Source organism: Nematolebias whitei, chromosome 12 (assembly GCF_014905685.2).
Source record: "Nematolebias whitei isolate Nwh7 chromosome 12, NemWhi1, whole genome shotgun sequence".
In the NCBI taxonomy this organism is placed as follows: Eukaryota; Metazoa; Chordata; class Actinopteri; order Cyprinodontiformes; family Rivulidae; genus Nematolebias; species Nematolebias whitei.
In genome coordinates this window covers 1,970,999-1,977,398 of record NC_056509.1, presented here as the reverse complement: position 1 = coordinate 1,977,398, position 6,400 = coordinate 1,970,999, and the positions used below count along the sequence as shown (strand labels likewise).

Sequence of the window (6,400 nt, the reverse complement as noted above, 5' to 3'; positions counted from 1 at the left end):
CTTAGATGTTATTACTGTTTTTCTTATACATTTTATTGTTGGATGTAACTGGGACCCTGTGTACATAATTTCGCTCCACCACATGTACCACATGAGGTGCGAATGACAATAAAGAAACTCTGACTCTGACTCTGACTCTGACTCTGACTCTGACTCTGTGCACCCTGAGACAGGTGCTTTACACACAGTGTCTCCACACAGCTCTGCAGGACGCGCGCACAACTGCTGTGTTGGAACTCCTGCATACATTACAGTGCACAACATTTCAGATATAATAAATGAGCTTACAGTAAAAAATAAATAAATAAAAAATAATTAAAAAAAAACAAGTGAAATGTTTGATGTTTATTACATCACGTATCAAAACAACGGCACTAATTAGTCAAAATAACAGCAATCAAAATCTTGAAAAGACAATTTATCTAAAATAAATAGATGGCTGGACAACAGAGGCAGAGGTTGGAGCAGAACACACAGGACTGAATTCAGCTGAGAAGAGTTCAGGTTGGCACTCTGCAGTGTGTGTGTGTGTGGGGGGGGGGGGGGGGTAGGATGCCTGACAGACTGTCAAGGACGTGCATTCACACACAGGCTTGTTAAATGTTGTTGCTCTCTAAAATAGTAATTACAATTCAACCTTTATTTACACAGGTTGTTAGTCTCTTTGAGCCTCGTCATTTACAAGAGAGACCTGTTTTTAATCAGTTTATTCAAATGTTTAACAACCTGTTAAAATACAACAAAATGCAGGAAATGGCATCTCTTTTATTCCAAATTTTCTGGGGGAGGACACACGGGAAAAAAAAAAAGCTTCATTTTGACATCACTAAGTTGAACCCAGTGACGCAGGTAAGACCCAACGCAGGCAGGACTCCGACTCGATAGATAATATATAAATAAAACTATTTATTGAAAATAAAAGTAAAATCTGATGTGGTAGCAAAAAACTTACAGCAGAGGAACTCAGGATGAACAGTGACATATCACACACCGTGGAAGGATAATCCTCTTACAGGGAAACAAAGACAAGATGTAGGATATATAGGCACGCTAATGAGGGGTAAACAAGAAACAGCTGGGCGAAGTGACAGGAGGACGACGTTAGTTAATTGTGGAGGAAAATGTGAGAGAGGCAGGAGATAGGGAGAAACAGACAGACCACACGAGGGCAGCACACACCAAGGAAACAATCCTCACACGTTCATTTATTTCCATCCATCCATTTTCTTTACCCGTTTATTCCATTTTGGGTCACGGGGGTCGCCGGTGCCCATGTCCAGCAATCACTGTGCGGGGGGCGGGGGACACCCTGGACGGGTCTCCAGTCCATCACAGGGACACATAGAGACAAACGAGACAAACAACCATTCACTCTCTCACTCACACCTAGGGACAATTTAGAGTTACCAATCAGTCTAACATGCATGTTTTTGGTCTGTGGGAGGAAACCGGAGCACCCGGAGAAAACCCACGCATGCACGGAGAGAACATGCAAACTCTACACAGAAAGGCCCCTGGACTGGGATTTGAACCAGGGACCTGCTCGCTGAGAGGCAGCAGCTCTACCAGTTGCGCCACCGTGCTGCCCGTTCATTTATTTCATGGTACATTTATTCATGTAGTTGGACACTTACATTTATTTATTCCACCCTCCATGGATGGAATGTAACAAAATTAAATAAATAAATGCATCATGAAATAAAGAAATGTAAATGTCATTAAATAATTAAATGTATCATTTAATAATTTAATACATAATGAAATAATTGAAAATACAATGAAATTTTTACTGTATCTTTACAGTCCAAGGTGTCCCCCGCCCCTCGCACAGTGATTGCTGGACATGGGCACCGGCGACCCCCGTGCCCCAAAATGGAACAAGCGATAAAGATAATGGATGGATGTATCTTTACATAAAATATTATTGAAATTAACATTTCATTATTTAGTGTTATTATTTAAAAGTTAATTTGATTTATTTAATGGGACTTTTAATTAATTAATTGTTTATTTAATAATTTAATATTCTATTTTGTTTTATGATATATGGAATAATTAAATGAAACATTTAATTATTATGTGTTTATATAATTTTGTCACATTCCACCCTCCATACTCATCCTGAATCCTGTAAAATTATAGTAGGTGTGCTATGCTCTCCCTTTACATGCTGAGTGCAATCTGTAGTTTTCCCTCACTTTGAGTTATTGCTCTTCCAATTCAAGTAAATGTGAAACCAAACGTTTCTCAGGTAAAGCTGGATGGCCTCTGCAGCACACCTGCATTTGCTGAGGAAGCAATCTGATTGGCAGTTCTGGATTCAATGCCCGACATGATTTGCATAGAAGGAGTCACAACACTTCCAAGCTTTGTGTGAACCAGGAAGGGGAATGTTTCCTGCTTACCTCAGAACAGGTTTGTGCTGCGGATGAGGTAAGGAGAGTGAACTAAAGGTGAGTATGATCACGTTTGGCTGTATTCTCTAAATATGTATAATGCAGGAAAAACAGAAAATATTTAAAGATTTAGTTTTCCATCTCAGAGGACATACCTGACATAGCTTTAGAGCAGCATTTCTGACCTTTGTACTACTTTGTAAGCGATTGTGTTACGTTCCAACCAGGCTGAAGTGGCAGATCTCTTGTTTTCACACTTTAGTGACAAACATTAACAATTCCTCAAAGGTTTGTTGTTTCAACCTTAACAGTTTCTACTCCTTCCTGTCAACTGAGCAGTTTTGATAACAGTTCTAGTTCATCAGTCTTGACTCTGAGCCTGCAGTTCTTGTTGTGGTAGATGTTCTAACATTAGATATTATGTTTGTTTGTCTCTAAGGTGTTCTAGAAGTTTGCTCAAATATTGTTTTTGCTTCACTGCAGTGTGGGCCGCACACACGTCCCTATAAAGGAAATGGAATCTCTCAGAGGTAGGATGCTGTTCCCTGGTGTTCTCTCAGATCTGATCAGTTAACACTGAGGTGGAAACTTATTTTTGTTGTATTGTGCTCTCAGAACCGTGCTCTCATTGGAGTGTTCCTGTTGAGATGGATGAGAGGATGACAGCGCCCAGTGCTGATGTGGCCTGGCCCTCCTTTTGTAAACTCTGTAGTGGACATGAAGGGGCCAGCAGGACGGCAAAGAGCCATGGCTGTGAGCCTCCTCAGAGGGGGCTGTGGGATTCAGGTTTCAGTAGGGTCGACTGGTACCAACATGAAGCAGGAGCAGCTCGCCAGGCTTTTCTGGGCCCTCACGTTGGGCCTTCAGCAGCAGCAGACCCCGGACGGGCAAGGTCACCCCTCTTTGTAAATGTTTGGCCTCATTCTACCAGAGAGCAGCAGCCGCTGAACAGACGGGAGCTTCTGAATGATCCCAGAAGAGGACCGGGAAGCCCTTCAAACTGGGCCTGGCATCACTCCATGGAAGAGGCAGAATCCTTGGAGTCCCCCTTGCCACTGGTGTCCAACATCAACTGTGAGCAATACACTTCACCACGGTACCGCATGCCACACATGCCAGGTGAGTGCAGCAGCTGGGTGTTCCCCATGATGAGGTCAGAGGTCATTCACATAAGTGGTGAACAGCAGATGTGCTTGTTTTGTCTGATAGGTTTTGTTTCCATCAACCGAACATTACATTGTCACATGCATGGCTTAATTTGAGCCAGATCCTGCCGGAATAAGATCCAGGAAGTCTCTCATTTTGACAGGGTGTGTTCCGGCAACTGTTTGCTTGGATCCGGCAACTTTAATTTCCACCCCTAAAAGTCCAAAGTCATTGCACATTTTTATTTTGCTTATTAAAAATACAATGAAAGGAGACGTTGCCCTTGGCCCAGCGGATCCAGTCTTTGGAGTGGATGTTCCAGCCACAGCACGCGTACCAGCTTGCGCACACTCTCCTGCCCAGCAGAGACACAGATGGTATGTCCTGCGGGGATGATGCATCTTATTCCAACACCTTCAGTGGCATGCCCTGTGGACGAGCACACAGCAACAGATTACATAACAGGACACCAAAAAGTAGAAACCGACAAAAACAGTAATGGATAACAACAACAACCGCAACATGACTAACACAGTGTGATGCACACAGACTCAGCACAGATCACACAGTGCTGAAAGCCAGGGAATAGAAGTGTGTTTTTAAGCGAGATTTAAAAACTGTGAGGGAGGGGGCCTGTCTAACGAGCAGAGGTAACATTCCAAAGTCTTGGGCCTGCTACAGAGAAGGCCCTGTCACCTCTGCGCTTGAGACGGGTTCCTGGGACTGTTAGGAGCAACTGGTCTGCTGATCTGAGAGAACGTGGTGGGACATACGGCTGGAGCAGATCAGTAAGATAGGAGGGGGCAGAGCTGTTTAGTGATTTATAGACATACAAGAGTATTTTGAATTTGATTCGAAGGTGAACCGGAAGCCAGTGTAGGGAGGCCAACACAGGTGTAATGTGCTCTCTTTTGCTTGTGCTGGTCAAAAACCGGGCTGCTGCATTTTGGACCAGTTGAAGTCTAGCTATGGAGGTCTGACTGATACCAAAAAGGAGTGAGTTGCAATAGTTGAGCTTGGATGTAATGAATGCATGAATTACTGTCTCCAGGTTATTTTTGGACAATATGGGCTTCAGCTTAGACAGACGCCTCAGCTGGAAAAAGCAAGATTCAACAATCATATTTACATGATTGTTGAGTTTCAGAGAAGGGTCAAGTATCACTCCTAGATTAGTGACTCTTTGTTTCACTAACGGTGACAGAACGGATAGGTCGATGCAGTGGTTGGTGATTGTATCATTGGGAGGAAACAACATAACTTCAGATTTCTTCTCGTTGAAACTCAAGAAATTTAAAGCCATCCAATCTCTGATGTCAGCCAGGCAGTCCAGTAACGGTTGAATAGAGTGAGTACCGTTGAGTCTGAGGGAGAAGTAGATTTGGCAGTCGTCGGCATAGAAATGAAAAGGTATGTTATGTTTCCTGAAAACAGCACCTAGTGGCAGCAGGTATAAAGAAAATAAAAGAGGACCAAGGATGGACCCTTGCGGTACCCCCCATTTAAGCGCTGCTGAGGCTGAACTAAAATCTTTGATGGAGACACAAAAGGACCTGTCAGCGAGGTAAGATCTAAACCATTCGAGGGCTGACCCAGTGATGCCCACCCACTGCTCTAACCTCGCAATGAGGATCTCGTGGTCAATTGTATCAAAGGCAGATGTGAGGTCCAGTAAGAGAAGGAGCACAGAATCACCAGCGTCTGTGAATAGGAGAATGTCATTAAAAACCTTGAGTAGAGCAGTTTCAGTGCTGTGGAGAGGTTTAAAGCCAGACTGGAATAGCTCTAAGATGGCATTATCCTCTAGAAAGTATTTCAGCTGGGACTCCACTATTTTTTCCAGTAGTTTAGCGACAAATGGGAGTCTGGAGACAGACCGGAAGTTGGACATGACTGAGGGGTCAAGGCTAGGTTTTTTCCGGAGAGGTTGGACAGCAGCATGTTTAAAAGTTATTGGCACCACACCTGAGGCTAAGCTGCTGTTCACAATGCCAAGAACAGGAGGGCCCAGAACAGGAAGAAGCTCCTTCAGGAGTCGAGGGGGGACAACGTCAAAAGGGGAGCCAGATGGCTTCATGCCGCACATGACCTGCTCCAAGGAAGACAGAGAGATGGGCTCTAAGTGGTCAAGAACAGCAACACAACGAGATGGGATGGACGGATCATGAGCAGGTGGAGAAATGAGTGCCCGAGTGTTTGCAACTTTTTCAGAAAAGAAATGGAGGAAGTTTTCACACAGCTCAGTTGAGGCTTCTAGAGGTGAAGGTTCATTGAGGTGTAGAACTGAGTTCAGGGTGGAAAAAAGTGCTCGGGGGTTGTGGGAGTTTGAGGCAATCGTTGCAGAAAAAAACATCGATTTGGCGGCTTTAACTGCCTTCTGATAATGACGCCAACTCTCCTTTAGGATTTGAAAAGAAACCTGCAGCCTGTCTTTCCTCCACCTGCGCTCAGCTCTCCTACACTGCTGTCTAGCGGCTTGAGTGACGTCATTAAGCCATGGTTCTGATAAAAGTTTTGTTTTCCTGGTTTTAACAGGAGCAACACAGTCCAGAATATTTAAGCAAACCGAGTTAAGCTGAGAGGTTAGCTCCTCGGTGGAGAGAGACACTGAGAGCTGATCGATCCTCTCAGAGCTAAAAGCTTCAGTAAAACGTGCAGCAGTGAAACTGTTAATGGCGCGTGAAGTACGTGCAGAATCACATGACTTAGCAGTAGGACAAGGCGGGATGATATCAAACAAGACAGGCATGTGGTCTGAGAGAACGTTGTCACCGATTACCAAATTACAAACAGAGACATCACGTGTTAAAATGAGATCCAGAGTGTGACCGTGTTGTTGGGTGGGACCATTTACATGT

The 6,400-nt window shown here is 44.1% G+C and overlaps 1 long non-coding RNA gene across 1 annotated transcript; it reads left to right on the top strand.

Moving 5' to 3' along the window:
• Positions 1-2,413: 2,413 nt before the first annotated feature.
• Positions 2,414-3,205, top strand: LOC119418415. Its single transcript, XR_005187191.1, has 3 exons — positions 2,414-2,453; positions 2,880-2,926; positions 3,012-3,205. It is a non-coding gene; the product is annotated as an uncharacterized LOC119418415 (long non-coding RNA).
• The last annotated feature ends 3,195 nt before the right edge of the window (positions 3,206-6,400 follow it).